The sequence below is a fragment of the Acomys minous genome (genome assembly GCF_964271855.1).
Source record: "Acomys minous genome assembly, chromosome: 2".
Taxonomy (NCBI): domain Eukaryota; kingdom Metazoa; phylum Chordata; class Mammalia; order Rodentia; family Muridae; genus Acomys; species Acomys minous.
The window spans coordinates 102,426,229-102,441,758 of record NC_140484.1 but is presented as its reverse complement, the minus strand read 5'-3'; the positions used below and the strand labels follow the sequence as shown (position 1 = coordinate 102,441,758).

General features: G+C 44.4%; 1 protein-coding gene and 1 pseudogene across 3 annotated transcripts in view; one reads left to right on the top strand and one right to left on the bottom strand.

Annotated features, from left to right (window-relative positions):
* The window catches only part of LRRK1 (leucine rich repeat kinase 1), a 143,694-nt gene that overhangs the window by 17,346 nt on the left and 110,818 nt on the right, over window positions 1-15,530 (top strand). The gene's annotated exons all lie outside the window — the stretch shown is intronic.
* On the bottom strand, window positions 9,866-10,864 carry LOC311592660 (high mobility group protein B1-like; annotated as a pseudogene). Its single transcript has one exon. The product of its transcript is annotated as a high mobility group protein B1-like (transcript).

Below are 15,530 nucleotides of genomic sequence, written 5' to 3'. Positions count from 1 at the left end.
AGTAAGCGCATTAAATGTTATCAAAGTCCTATGTGCCCCCGGCCAGAGACCGCTAAGACACAGAGAGCCATGACACAGGGAGATTGGAGAACAAAGCCTGGCCTGGTGTCTGCTGCCCAAATGGTCTCGCTCCCTGTTCCTGGATTTTTTTTCTTTGAGTAACTACCATTTCTTTATTCGGAGACTATGCTTGCCCCTCGCTATCTGGTCCATCAAGACAGTCTCCATGGACTTCTAGCCATAAGCATCCCTGTCAATTTCCTGAACATTACTTTTCATTCATGACTCATCCTATTGGCACTGAGTCCTCTGCATGTCACACATGTAGCTTTATGACATGTTCTCGTTGCCGTACCCTGCCTTTTCCTTACACTTTTACCCAACTTCCTCCTCTCTCCTGAACTCTTACTTTGAACTACTTGATTCTAGTCAAGAAAGTTTCCAGCAAGAAAGTTCTTCAGAAAGGCTTTGTGGGAGACAAGCATGGGATCGTGTTCCAGGCGCACCTTACCCTTCACCTCCCCTGGGGACCTGCTTGTCCCCACCTGCCTCCCGGGCTTGGGAGAGTCTGTTTGTTCTTGTTCATTGATGTGTTCTGTCTCTCACTGTTCTGTTGCCCCATGTCCCTCATTTCCTCCGTTGGACAGGTTATGCTCTTCCCCAGGAGGGTTCTTGTTGGCAATGGATGGGCCAGGCGTGTCTTCCTTCCAGGTTTGGAAATGTCTTTTGAGTCTGCTTTTCTTCTCTTTTGTCTGTTTCTGTGGAACTTCTCATGGATGAGACGCATGTCGATTCATTTTGGCACCTGTTTTTGTTGTTTGCTTGCTTGCTTGTTTGCTTATCTATATGGAGGGTCTCCCTCTGCACTTTGGGCCAGCCTGGAACTCACTATGGAGTTCAGGTTGGCCTAGAACTTGTGGAAGTTCTCCTGCCTTGGTGTCCTAAGTACTAGAATTAGAAGCACAAGGCCCAGCTGCCGGCTTGTCACTTGTACTTAATTTCCAAAAGCCCTTTCCCATCCTTCGTTGTCCTGTTCATATATTCTGCTCCTCTGTTACAAGTGTGGCATGTTCTGGAATTCTCCGGGGAGCTCTAATTGGAAGTTACTTTATTATAGTACCGATTATTTTAATGTTTTCTTGGTTGTCTATCTTTTCAATGTTAAGTGTACTTAAAATGAATATATCTACAATGAATTCAAAGTAGACCACTAATTGTGTGATATATCCCAAAGCATTTTTCCCATCCTCTGGATCTTGTATTCTTTCTCCAATACCCTTTTCCTCAGTGTTTCCTGCATTTTGGGGAGAGCAGGGTGAACATAGACACCCCAACGACAGCTGAGCACTCGGTCACTTAGTCTCAGCAAGCTGAGCAGTAACCTGTTACTGTCTCTGCGTTAAGTGGTACCCACCGACATCAGAAGTGTCACCGACAAGATTGGGAACAGCACAATCTACGAATATATGAAACATCTAGAAGGCAGTTTGACAACACAACCATCCAACAAAGCAACATCAATAGGGTCTCCTCTAGGGCCTATGACTTTCCTAGGGAGAGAATTTAACTATGTTTGTAGTACCAAGCTTTAATTTCCTCCTGTGAAACAGACTTCAAATCCATTCAAGAGAAAGGTTGGCCATGCAGGGTGGCACATACTTTTAATCTCAGGACCCTGGGAGGCAGAGGAAGGTAGATCTCTGAGTTTGAGCCATCCCAGTCTATAAACCGAGTCCAGGACAGCCAAGGCTACACAGAGAAACCCTGTCTCAAAACACAAAAACAAACAAATACATATATGTGTGTGTGTGTGTGTGTGTGTGTGTGTGTGTGTGTGTATGGAGAGAGAGAGAGAGAGAGAGAGAGAGAGAGAGAGAGAGAGAGAGAGAGAGGGAGAGGGAGGTTGGCTACCCACATAAACAGTCATAATGCTGTTTTACCAATGGGCAAATCTTGCCATTAGAGGTCAGTTGCTGTAGAGCGAAGGGTCCAGCTGTGAATGAGACCATGTTTGGCTTTTCTCCCCAGCAGCCTGCACAGTGCCTTCCAACACCATGAAAGCTAGTCACCAAGAAGTGTTTCCCAATCGGTTCAAGACTGATTTCTTTGCATCCCCAAACCAACATGAGCTGTAGGTTCTTGCCTGTCTACTAGTGATGGGCAACCAAGAGCAGCAACAATAGCCTGTGTTGTCTGGGGTACCCCTGGAGCCTCCCTGGCCAGTACTTGTAGGGAGGCAGTCCATGTCTGGTACTGAGAGTTTTCATTGAAAGCATGTGAGTAGATGGCATTGGCTCTCAGATTCTTCTGGTTGACCAGAAGGAGGGAGCCATGAGAAGGTAGGACAAACATTTGTGGAATATACTAAAATCAACAGAGAACGATGCGCCTCACCAAGAGTTTGTCAAAGCCTGTGTGAACCAAGCTTGGGAAACCAGGACATCTTCCTAATGCTTAGAATCCGGGGAGGAAAACACAGCAAGCAGGGACTAACTCACCTGATACAGTGTGCACAAAGAGATTGCTCAGGTTTGTCCGGGTCAAGAGTCTGGGCGGGTCTCGGCCACGTGGCTCTTTATGTTTTACCCATGTGTCTGGCCCCACAATGGTGCTCTGTGTCTTTGCTCTTTTTAACGTGGCCTCTTGTCACACAGCCCCAGTTTCCTTGTGGCCCACAGTTGAAAGTCCCAGAGTCCAATGGTAGAAGCTTCTAGGCTTTCAGGAGGTGCGAGTCTAGAACTGGAGCGGTATCACCTTGGCCATCTCCCATAAGCTAAACAAATCAGGAAGCAAGGTCAGATTGGGTCTGTGTAGGAGATCAGTTCCATTTCTGCACAGGATAAAAGACAGAAAATTAATGGTCATCTTTACTATGGCAACTCTTCATACAGCACTTATTTTTAGTTACTGTGAGTCATTTTGAAAAGACTTAAAGCACAGAGGAAGATGTGCATAAGTGCTATGTAAATACATAAAGGCTGGTACATCTCTGTATTCTGCCATCCAGAAGGAGCCTGGGACCAATCCCTGCAGATGCCAAGGGCTAACAGTGTATGTTACTCTTCTGAAGAAAGGCATACAGTATTTTGCTTACTTGGGCATTTATGAATTCGCTATTTGGACTTTTTTAAAAAGCCAGATTGGTTTTGACTATTGGTTCCCTCTGTGTGTCTCTGTCTCTGTCTGTCTGTCTGTCTGTCTGTCTGTCTGTCTGTCTGTCTGTCTCTCTCTCTCTCTCTCTCTTTGTTTAGAGGTATATTTAGACCGTCTACTTCTTGATTGGGTTTTGTCCATATAATTTTCCAGTTTTTTAACAGAGTGACATCAGAATTCAAACAACTATTGTTTAATTGTTACTCTTGACATAAAATTCAAAAGCATACAAGAAAATACAATGACAACCTTGCCTTCCCAGCTTCCCACCCCCTCCTCGTCTTCTAATTTCTGTTTCTTCCAAAGAACTGACAGATGCTCAGTTCCCCTTGTTAGTTTTTAACCTCAGAAACCACGGGTTCGGTGTGTTCATGCCGCCCTCAGACTGTCAGTTCTCGTCTGATTTCAGAAGCTAAGCAGGCTCGGGCCTGGTTACTATTTGGGTCAGAGGAGCCCCTTTCTTAGGCTAACAGTCACAATGGTGGCTTCCCCCTCACAAACCTTTCACCTGTGCAAATTTAATGCTTTGTCTCCCTTTGTGTGTGTGTGTGTGTGTGTGTGTGTGTGTGTGTGTGTGTGTGTGTTGTGGAAGTTTTGAGCTCATCACGAAATGAAAGAGACTAAGATACTAAAACTCCGTCTGTCCATCACGTGGCTTCAGCTGATTTACACATAACCAGTCTCAATCTGTGAATGTTCCCCCTCTCTCCAGATGCCTGGGACCCAGATCTTCAGAAATCCAGAAACATTCACAGCACAACACATGCATACTTAGGAAAAACAACCCCACAGCACTATCTACTCGATATCCGAGTGCGCCTTGTTGTCTACTTACCCGTTTTCACTGTTGTGTCTCCCCAGTTCAGTGGTTGCATCATTATCCATCTGTCCTGCGGGTCACCACTGTCCCAAGACTCTCGACTTCTATTTTCTCCCTCATTTCCCTTTTCTGTGCGACTTCATCGCTGATACAGCCACGTGGTCCCTGGCAGTCCCCACTGTCTGGATTTGGGCTTTCTTGTATGTGGTCTGGCTTGCTTCTCTCTTCCCTGTGGTTTCTTTGGACCTAGAGGGCTGGTTGGTTTTGGGGAGACTGGATGGCAAGAACCCCAGACCGTCTGGGTGTCCCTCCTGCTTTGCCCCAGGAGTCAGAGAATGTCTGGTGTCTGCCTTTGACACTTAGATTTTCCCCGAAGTTTTAACTGGTGTCACCTTGGTATTCATTCTGGTGGTCCTGATGGGTTTTCCAGTTTGCACCTAGTGGTTGTAGCTCATTCGTTCCTTGCTGCTTGGGTTACTTATTGCATTCAGGTTTACAAAATAGTAAACCTTTTCCCTGCTGTAACTCAGTTGGTAAAAATCCTTCCCTACCAACCAGGCATGGCGGCACACACCTTTAATCCCAGCACTTGGGAGGCAGAGGCAGGCGGATCTCTGTGAGTTCGAGGCCAGCCTGGTCTACAAAGAGAGTTCCAGGACAGCCAGGGATATTACACAGAGAAAGTATGTCTTGAAAAACCAAAATAGAAGAAAGAAAAAGAAAATCCTTCCTTATCATGTGTGAAGTCCTGGATTTGATCCCCAGTTCTGCCTGAGACCAGTCATGGTGATGAACTCCCATAATCCTAGCACTCAGGAATCAAAGGCAGAAAGATTAGAAATTCAAGGGTATCTTGGCTACCCAGTGAGCTGACATCCAGCTGGGCTACCTGAGATCCTGTCTCAACAGGAGGAGAGGGTACGCCAAGCCTTTTTCCTCTTCAGATAGCAGCAGAAAGCCATCACTAACTAGACAAGCGTCTTCTCTCAGCCCAACATAAACCTGTGGTTTCTTTGGTCACTGCTATAGGGGATTTTCAGGACTGATGCTCAGCCCTCTCCCTGTTTGTTCTTCCAGTGTGAGTCAGTTCCTGAGTACCTTTCACAGCCAACCAATGAGAGCTGTACCCTCTCGGCATCACTGTGAGCTAAACTGTTCCTCTTTGGCCAGTAGGCCCCTTGGGCTTATTCCTCCGTGCTTGGCATAAAGCCCCTGGCTTTCCTACCTGGGACCTGCCACCTACTGCCTCTCCAAGGAGCCCCATTCTTCTTGGCTGATCACATGATTAGGTTTTTTTTTTTTATTAATTCATTCATATTACATCTCAATTGTTCTCCCATCCCTTGTATCCTCCCATTCCTCCCTCCCTCCCGCTTTCACCTTATTCTCCTACCCTATGACTGTGACTGAGGGGGACCTCCTCCACCTGTTAATGATCCTAGGGTGTCAAATCTCTTCTTGGAGTCTGCTATCTTTCCTCTGAGTGCCACCAGGCCTCCTCATTAAGGGGATGTGGTCAAATATGGGGTACCAGAGTTCGTGTGAAAGTCAGTCCCCACTCTTCAGTGCACACTTTGTCTTGTTCCAGCTCTGCTTGTGATGGCTCCTGTTTGTGCCCTCCCTTTCGACCTGCCTCTATGCCACCCCTTGGTTCCTATGCCTTCATTTTGGCTAATCTGTCTTTTCTTTTGTTTTTGTTTTTGTTTTTGTTTTTTTGAGACAGGGTTTCTCCGTGTTAGCCTTGGCTGTCATGGATTAACTTTGTAGACCAGGCTGGCCTCAAATTTACAGCAATCTGCCTGCCTCTGCCTCCTGAGTGCTGGGATTAAAGGCGTGTGCCACCACACCCAGCTAATCTGTCTTTTCTTAAGACTTTTTCATCACTCCTTTGGTTTTCCCCTTCTCTTTTCTTTACATTTTGCATTCCTCCTTTCTTCTTCTTTTTTTCTACATTTCCCATTTCCTTTTTCAATTTCTTGCCTAGTTTCCCAACACTCCTGAGAACTCATCTTATTCAGTTTGAGAATTATTCTCTCAGGTTAGGGTATGTTCTTGACTTAGGTGAGGTTAGATACCTCTTAAATTGTTTATTTTGACTTGATTTTTCTAGAGTTTACTTCTTTGTTATTTTAGGTATACAAGTGTTTTGTCTGAATGCATGTCTGTATACCACATGCAGCCCTGGTGCCCCAGGGAGGCCCGAAGAAGGTATCAGATCCCCTGGGACTGGAATTAAAGGCTGTTGTGCTCCACTATGTGAGTGCTGGGAATTGAACCCAGATCCTCTGTAAAAACAGCTACTGTTCTTGACCACTGAGCGATCCCTCGACTCCCACTTCTTAAATTCTTATTATAGACTTATTTTGAATTAAAAAGGAACCTGCATGAGCTCCTTCCCAATCCACGGCCTCCATCTGTGCATTCAGCTAACTGGAGGTCAAAAATAATTGTCAAAAAAAAAAATGACCTCTTTGTGGAAGGTGTTCAGACTTCGTCCTTAACACCGTTCCCGTAGAACAACTGTTAGCATACACTTACATAGCATTAAGTTTCATAGGTAATCTATGGATAGCTGTGCTTTGGCCATATGTACATGTTACGTCACTTTATAAAAAAGGGGTTGAGCACTTGCAGGTCTTTGTGTGGGAGGGCAGTCCTGCACTCACCTTGAGCACATATAGGGATGGGGAGCTGTGTGCCCTCCATGTCTCTTTCTTTCTTGTCTCTGCTTCCATCATCTTTGCTGCTGCATCCTTTGCTCGACCTTCCAGATTACAGGCATCTCTGCTGTCCAGCTCCTCAGGTTTGCCTTCCCTAGGGCTTTTGTTTTAGTTTGTTTTGGGTTTTGTTGTCTGTTTGTTTGTTTTTCTAATAGTGGTTCTGGGTAGAGATGAGCCTCTGAGATGCTGGAGAGCTGGGGCCTGAGACGATGCATGGGGAAGTTCATATGATGACTCAGTCTGTTCACTCCCCTCTCCCCAGGGATGAGGGGTGACATTTGCTGACAGCAAGTTTTGCCATGAGAGCCCAGATCACCCTCATTTCAGTGACTAGCTTATTTGTGTCTATTTTCCTACCCTATCCGATACATCAAGATACTCTTAGCTCCAGCCAGACCCTGCCCTGCACAGATTCTGTCACCACCAGGTGCTCATGTCTCCATGTGAATTCTGAGTCCCAAGGGCTACACCTGTGACAGGTGTCACATCTGTCTGGCTTCCGGTAAGCACGTGTCCTGGGCTGCATACCGACTTCTCTAGTCGTTTGGATCCTCTCTGACCTTCCCTAAGCGTCGTGCCTGTCTGGCTGGGTGGCAGTCTTCGTGTTTGATATTCCCTATGGATTTCTGGGTACCCAGTGTCAGTTCTGACAGGCCGTAGGCAGGAAGCAAGGAGACTGTAGCCGACCCTCTGTGGCGTACACTCAGAGCCTGTCTCCTGTGCAGGAGCGTCTATTAGGCGCCTCTCCACTCTCCTTCTTCAGTGAAAAATGGGCAGATCTCTTTACTAACCCACAGGAGCTTGCTCACTAGGCTCTCTAAGTTCCCCTCCCAGCAGCTCTCAGCTCTCCTGCTTCTGTGTGTAGCCTGGGCAACCCCAGAACCACCCCCTCGCCTTCCCCAACCCATGCTCCATGAATTCCGGACTTCTTCTTATACTAATATGATGTTTTGGTGTTTTTAGATAATTTTATTTTAAAATTTTGAATCAAATTAACTATTCTATATATGTGTGTGGACATATGTGCCATGGCATGCATTTGGGAGAACTTGCCAACTTGTCAATTCTCAACTTCTGCCCTGTTGGGTCCGGAGGGTTGAACTCAGGTTGTTAGGATAACATTAACTCTTATGCTTTGTTTTGGGTTTTTGTTTTGTTTTTTGAGTTTTTGTTTGTTTTGGTTTGAGTGTTTGTTTGTTTGAGATAGCATCTCTCTGTGTAGCTCTGGCTATCCTAGAATTCACTCTGTAGACCAGCCTGGCCTTGAACTCACAGAAATCTGTCTGCCTCTGGTTTTTAAATGCTGGGGCTAAAGGCATGAGCCATCCCATCTATCCAAGATAATCTCCTTACTATTTAAGGAGATTAATGGCATTAATCTCTTTCCTTTGAAGTCTGCCACTTCACAAAATAATGCTTGTGTTCTCATATCCCCTAAAATCTCTGAAAAATTGAAACTTTCAATCTTTGTTGTCTGCTATAATAATTTCTACAAATTTAAATAAATACATGGTGGCTCTAGGAAGTTGCCAAGCTATCTGAAACTTCTTTTTCCAAATCGAACTAAGACAACATTCCTTTCTCTTGCTCATTTTTAATTCCTTAAACAAACTCCTAGCTTGAAATAAGCACAGCTTTCCTCCATCCTTGGCTTTTTTTTGTCCTCATCTGTTTGCAAGGGCTGTTGTCTCAAATGTGCAGGCGCAGGCCATTCATCCTAGATGCAAGTCATAGAAAGATCCAGAAAGGAGGCTATGAGTCAGGCCTGATGGGCTGCAGGCCTTAAGAGCAGAGCCTGAGGAATTCTTGGGATATTTGTGGTTACTAAGGAATCTTGGAGTGTGCTTCAGTTTCATAATCAGAGAGAGACAGAGAGACAGAGACATACACAGAGAAAAACAGAAAGGCAGAGACCAAAAGAGAGACAGAGACAGACAGAGATACATACACAGAGAGTCAGAGATACAGAGAGAGACAGAGAAACAGAGAGAGAGAGGGAGAAAGAAAAAGAAGAAGAGGAGGAGGAGGAAAAGGAAAGGAGACAGACAGACAGACAGACGGACGGACGGACAGACAGACAGACAGACAGTACACACATTACTACCAGCAAGCCAGGGTTTGCTCTAAGGAAGTAAGTCTGTGCTGGAAAAGTACTGTGACAACCACAGGCCAGGGTTGGTCCGTCTCAGGCAGCCACACGCTAAAACCCTGACCTTGGCCTGTGTTACATCCTCGCTTTTGGGTTAGGAAGATACATGACCAATTTCATGTCGGTGAAAGACAGCTGGACTCAGTTTTTGTTGTTTGAACTTGAGGGTGTGGATCTCTGAAGATATGGAGAAAAAAAGAGTTAAGCGACCTCGTGTCTATTCCTTGACAACACAGTCAGGATTCCCTCACCCCTGCCACACACCTGTGAGTGCCAGTTAGACAAGTCTGTGCTCGTGTGAACATCATAGACTACACAGACTTACACACATGGTATAGCTAAATACACACCTAGATTGTGGGCACCTCTTTCCATGTATACATATGTGTACAGAGTTATATTTTTGTCTAGATATGTATGTGTGTGTGTATGTCTCTGTGTGTGTGTGTGTGTGTGTGTGTGTGTGTGTGAACTCTCACATTTATGGAGTAGTTTGTTGCTCCTAGGGCCACACTAAATAAAATGACAAGATAAGTGGAGAAAGAAAATAATATAACCAAGAGATGCAGGAAGCACGTGACCTACGAGCTGCTGGTAATAGAGCAGATGTTTGCCCAGGTTTTGCGTAGCTGGGAGGACACTGTGAGGGTGTACAGGACGGTGCAGCAGGAATACAGTGCCGCAACTCATCGGTCTCATCACCAAGCAGGACGCAGCGCTGTGTTTTGCAGGAGACTCATCTGCACCTGCGTCCCCACAGACGCGTGAGCGCTGTGTTACCATCTGTGTTAGCACAGCTCCACAGGGATCCTCAGTGGCAGTAGCATCTCATGGCGCCTCATCATTGTCATCGTTGGCCATCACTGACCAAAGCACCGTTAGGCACCTCTGACAATACTTTAAAACTTACTTGTTTGAATATGTAATATGATCACATGATTCAAAAGTCTTAGGTATCCGCCTTTAATTCTTTAGTTTTCCTTCTTCCAGAACTAATTTTATGTAAACAAGTAAAAGAAATATAGTTTCTTGCCTTTTCTTCTTCTTTTTTTAACTAATAAAAAATTTGTATTTGCTTAGAAGCATTCAGACAACTGAAGATGAAAAAAGGAAAGAAAAAAACAAAAAGAGAGAAAGAAAAAAAGGAAAAAAAAACAAAGCCTGCCAACCCCATATATAACTAACTTGTGCTGTGCCCTAACAAGAACCTGCTTTAAATTTCCATGCCAATTTACAACCCCCAGACTGTACCAGGCAAGGTTAGTGGCCATTGAGAATACCACCAGGACAGGGCTAGCTAAAGACACATTTGGTAGTGTGTTAACTATACAAAAAAGACATTGTACAGTTTAGAAACAAATCTTACACAGCCTTACATTTCAATTTTTTTCTTTAAAAGGAGTGAGTTGTGTAGAGGGAGGTTAAATGCTTTATAGACAAGAAAAAACTGCACTAGAACCAACTTATTCATCATCTTTCTCCTCTTCCATTCCTCTTTATCCTCCTCCTCATCTTCCTCTTCTTTTTCTTGCTCTTTCCAGCCTTACCACCCCCTTTCTCGCTGCATCGGGCTTCCTTCAGCTCTGAAGGCAGCAGAATCCTTTTCGCACTTCCCCTTGGCATGGCAGCCTTCTTCTCACAGGGCTGCCTGTCACCCGCGGCTGGGCTGCTCCACGTCTCTCCTAGTTTCTTTGCACCACCACCAATGGACAAGCCGGGGTGTTCCCCCTTGATTTTGGGGTGGTACTCAGAACAGAACAAGAAGGTCCCTTGGGTGCATTGGGGTCCTTGAACTTCTTTTTGGTCTCCCCTTTTGGGGGGACGTGGGTTTTCATTTCTCTTTCATAGTGAGCCGTGTCAGCCTTTGCCACATCTTCAAATTTCCCCCTTTTCTTTAGCAGACTTGGTCTTCCACCTCTCTGAGCACTTCTTGGAGAACTCTGAAAAGATGACAGAAGCATCTGGGTGCTTCTTCTGGTGCTCCTCCTGGCAAGGTTTCACAAAGAATGCATATGAAGACATGTTGCCTCTCGGCTTCCCAGGATCTCCTTGGCCCCTGTTTAGTTGATTTTTATCCATGAGACTCAGAGTCGCCCGGTGCCCGTCCAGCTTGCGCTTGCCCCAGCGCTGTCTCTATGGAGCTCAGTGTACTGCAATGGCTGTGATAGCGGGAGCCAGACGCAGCCTCCTCACTCTCTCCGCTCTGTAACACTCGCCTTTTTCTTCTTTTATATAGAATATAGTTAACTGCAAATGCTCATCTGGATTTCACTTATTTCATATATTTGTACATTTGATGCTCTTTTTGACAGCTGTATAGTATTCTATGGAATAGACATACCACATTTTATATGGGCAATTTTTTTTTATCAATACACAATGAGCTGCTATTCATATTTACTGTAAGAAATAATCTTGGCTGCCTGTTCACAGGTTAATGATCCTGTCCATACAGTAAATTCCAAAGTGCTGTGACAAAGGGCATATACTTCTCTAAATCAGATGGATGTTGCCAAATTGCCTCCAAGAGTGAGTGTCCTGTTGCCTCCCAACTTCAATGGTGTTTGGTTTTGCCCATTTTCTCATAGGCCAGACAATAATAGTGTTTGCTCCAAAATTTGGGGGTTTTCCAATTTGCTATGTGAAAAATTATCTCAGTGTAGGACCTTGAGCAGAGCAGAGCAAGCATGTGCTCTGTCACTAAGCTGCACCCAGAACCCTGTATCTCTTCATTATGCGCTCTCTTGGGAGGAGTGGGCAGGGCATGGGTTAGCAGTGGAAGAACAGATTATGTACCCGGCTGGGGTCCTCCCTTCATAGCCTCTGCCCACCAATTCCAAGGAGCCCTTTGACCTTTTCCTATGAGTTTTGAAGCATCCCTCTTGTAGACAGTGTGTCTTGTTAGTGCATTAGATGTCCTGTCAAATTCCATAAAAGCACAAAAATTGAAATGGAAACATTGAGTGTTCATGGGGCTATAAGAAAAAAGAAAGGTCTATTTTTTAAGTCCTGCCTTATTAAATAATTTCTAAGTTTAAAATTAGGATAAATAAGTTAAAAACCTACCAAACAAGGCCTTTAGTTTAAACCAGTAAAATATCACAAGCCTTAATATCATTGATCCTTTTTCAAATCCTATTTATACCATCAGTTCACTTTTAAAACCATATTCCTTATTATATGTATCAAATCTCATTCTAAATATTGAGTTCTGGGTTGTGGAAGACTTATCTTTGCCCCTGTGCCTGGTGCTTTTGTCCACCAGTTGAGCAAACACACACAAGTGTTATCATTATCCTCTTAAAATTGTCAGTCCCTTATAAATTGGTGTTGCAATTCAGGACAAGAGCAGTTTAAATACAATCAGCACTTCTTTGGAGAGCATGAAAAAAAAAAACACTACATTTTATCTAGAAAAATAAAGCCATGAGAATAGCCAGAAAAATTCAAATGAGGAGGGGTTAGAGTGAGGCAGAGAGAAGTCATACAGTTTGGTACAATGTTGCCACTATGAAGCCAGTTGAAAGCGGCAAAGGAAGGCTGGAGAAAGGCAGGAAGCAAAGCCCAGCTCCCACGTGTGTCAGGATGCACACCACTTTTGCTTTGCTTTACTTTTGTTCTGCACAAAAGTCAACTTAAGAGTAATCAAATATTTAGATGTAAAATTTAACTAACGAAAGTCTAGGAAAGTTACTAAATTAAAATGGTTTTGGAGCAAGGCCTTTTTTTCTCAAAGTATATCACTAAAACCTGAGCATCATGGGAGAGAAAACCAAGGGCTCTGACCATGTACAGTTAGAACTGATGTGATCCAAAGCACCCTTCTGTGTGCAAATGGCTGGAACAAACTGGTTTCCACACTAAGCAGAGAGCTAACTTCCTTCCTCTGGGAAGAACCCTTGCAAAACACTGTGGAAAGGGCATTCCAATTTTTACATGAAAGGAAATCAGGAGTGAGGAGTTACTTTAGTACACACACACACACACACACACACACACACACACACACACACACACACACACACACACACACACACACCCCACCGAAATGACCAATAATTTCATTGGAAACTGATGTGTGTCATTCTACAGAAACAAATGTCAATCAAATCCCTTGATGGGACACATTCCTTGGCTTCACTGATATTTGATAAGGCCAGGAAGTTTATTATCTAACATGATGAGGGTGTGATTTTATTTCTCTTAGATTTTGTTCAAGCAATATTTACTAATATAATTGTATAACTAGTAGCTGTGCTGTGGGTTGAAAGGTCCCCCATAGACTCTTGTGTAACCACCTGGCCTCCAGCTTGTAAAGATGCTCAGAAGGTTGTGGAACAGTTAGGAGATGATGTCTCCCTGGAGGAAGGGGGTCCCTGGGGTGGGACTAGAGGTGTGCTATGGGCTGGCTGCACTTGCTGTCCGTCCTCTGTTTCCTGACTATGGACAGGATGGGACCAGCCACTGCGTGCCCCTGCTGCTTTCCCCACAGTGATGAATGACTGTGTCCCTCCACACCAAGCCAAAACAACCCTTCCTCCATCAAATGCTTGTTGTAGGGTTTTTAGTGATAGTAACAGCAGCAATAGCTTATACGTTGATTGGTACAGACTTGGTGAAAACAAAAGTAGGTTTTTTTGTTTGTTTGTTTGTTTGTTTGTTTGGATACAGAGAACTCACTCTGTAGACTAGTGTCTTAGTCACTGTTCTATTGCTATGAAGAGACACCATGATCAAGGCAACTTTTTTTTTTCTTCAGCCAAGGTCTTTCTGTATAGCCTTGGCTGTCCTGGACTCACTTTGTAGACCAGACTGTCCTCGAACTCACAGCGATCCGCCTGCCTCTGCCTCCTGCGTGCTGGGATTAATGGCATGTGCCACCAGGCCCAGCTCGAGGGGCAAAATTTCTACCACATTTAATTAGGGGCTGGTTTACAGTGTCAGAGTCTGAGTCCGTTATCATCATGGCGGGAGCTTTGTGGCGGGCAACATGGCAGCAGGCAGGCTCCGTATTGGAGAAATAGCTGAGAGTTAGGCCCTGGGTCTAGTGTGAGGGTTTTGAAGCCTCAGACTCACTTCCTCTTCCTACAAGATCAGATGAGACCAGCGCACACACAGCAGCTCTGCTGAAGCTCCTCAGCTGTTGCGTTTCCACATCGTCTGTACTTTTGTCTCGTCTATGCCAATACAAATGCCGAGGAGCTTTTCCCTGTTGTTTCTTCTGGGAGTTTCAGGTCTGACATTTAAGTCTCTACTTCAAGTTGAACTTGAGATATTGTGTAACACCTGGATCTAATTTCATTCTTTTTATAATTAGCTATTCAGTTTTCCCAACACCTTTCCTTAAGGGAACCATCTTGTCTTTGTGTACTCTAGGTGTCTTATCAAAACTCAGTTGATTTTTTTCTTTATGTGTGGGTTTTCTTCTGGGTTCTACTCTGTTTCACTTGTCCCTGTCCATGTGAATGACAAAAAAACATACTGTTTTGATTCCTGCAGCTTTGTGGTGTAGTTTGTAACCACCAAGTGCGATACTTTCAGTTTGGGTCTTTTACAAGACTATTTTAGCTATTAGGGAGTTTGTGGTTCCAACTAGTTTTAAAAGGCGTTGTTGTTGTTGTTGTTGTTGTTGTTGGGTTTGGTTTCTATTCTTATATGAAATGCTGCTGGATTTGTTTTTATTATTCTTAATTATGTATGCATGTACATACAGGTATGTGCACATGAACGCAGGTGCCTCTGGAGGCCAGAGGTTTTGGAGTCACAGGCAGTTGTGAGCCACCTGACATGGGTACTGGGAACCAAACTCAGGTCCCCTGCAAGAGCGGCACGTGTTCTGGCCACTGAGCCATCCTGCCAGCCCTGAATGGCTCACTCTTGGGAGGCTGTAGAGTCTAGGGATTCATCTATTTTTCTATGTTACCGGATTTGATGTGTAGTTGTTCACAGTGGTCTTTTATGATTCTTTGTACTTATGTACTGTCACCTTAATATTTGTTCTTTTTTTTTTTTAAGATTTATTTATTTATTAAGTATACAGTGCTTTGCCTGCATGTGTGCCTGCACACCAGAAGAGGGCACCAGATCTCAGTGTAGATGGTTGTGAGCCACCATGTGGTTGCTGGGAATTGAACTCAGGACCTCTGGAAGAACAGGCAGTCTTCTTAACCTCTGAGCCATCTCTCCAGCCTCTAATATTTGTTCTTTCACTCATAATTTTATTAATGTGAATCTTCTCCTTTTTCTTGGTTAACGTAGCTAAACGTTTCTCAGTTTTACTAAAAACAAACAAACAAACAAAAAGCCTTAGCTACCTCCACTTACCTTTTTCTGTTGTCTTCTAGTCTTCTGTTTCATTCAAATCTTTCTTAGCTCTGCCTTCAGGCACATTTGAGTTTTTACTCCCTCCCACTTCCCTTGAAGTTTAAACTCATAAGTAAAGGTACACTCCCCCCCCCCCCCTCGATGTAGGCGCTTACTGCTGTGAGCTTCCCTTAGTGCTGAGTTTGTTACTCTCTGTGTCTATTTTAGTTTGCTTCAAGGTACTTCCTGCCCCCCCCCCCCATGGCCTTCTAGCTTCATCCCAGTGTGGACAGAAGCAATGCTTGCTATGATTCCAATCTTACTGGATGTGTTGAGCCTGGTTTTCAGCCCTGCGTAAGCTTTGTTCTGGATAACGTCTGCCTGT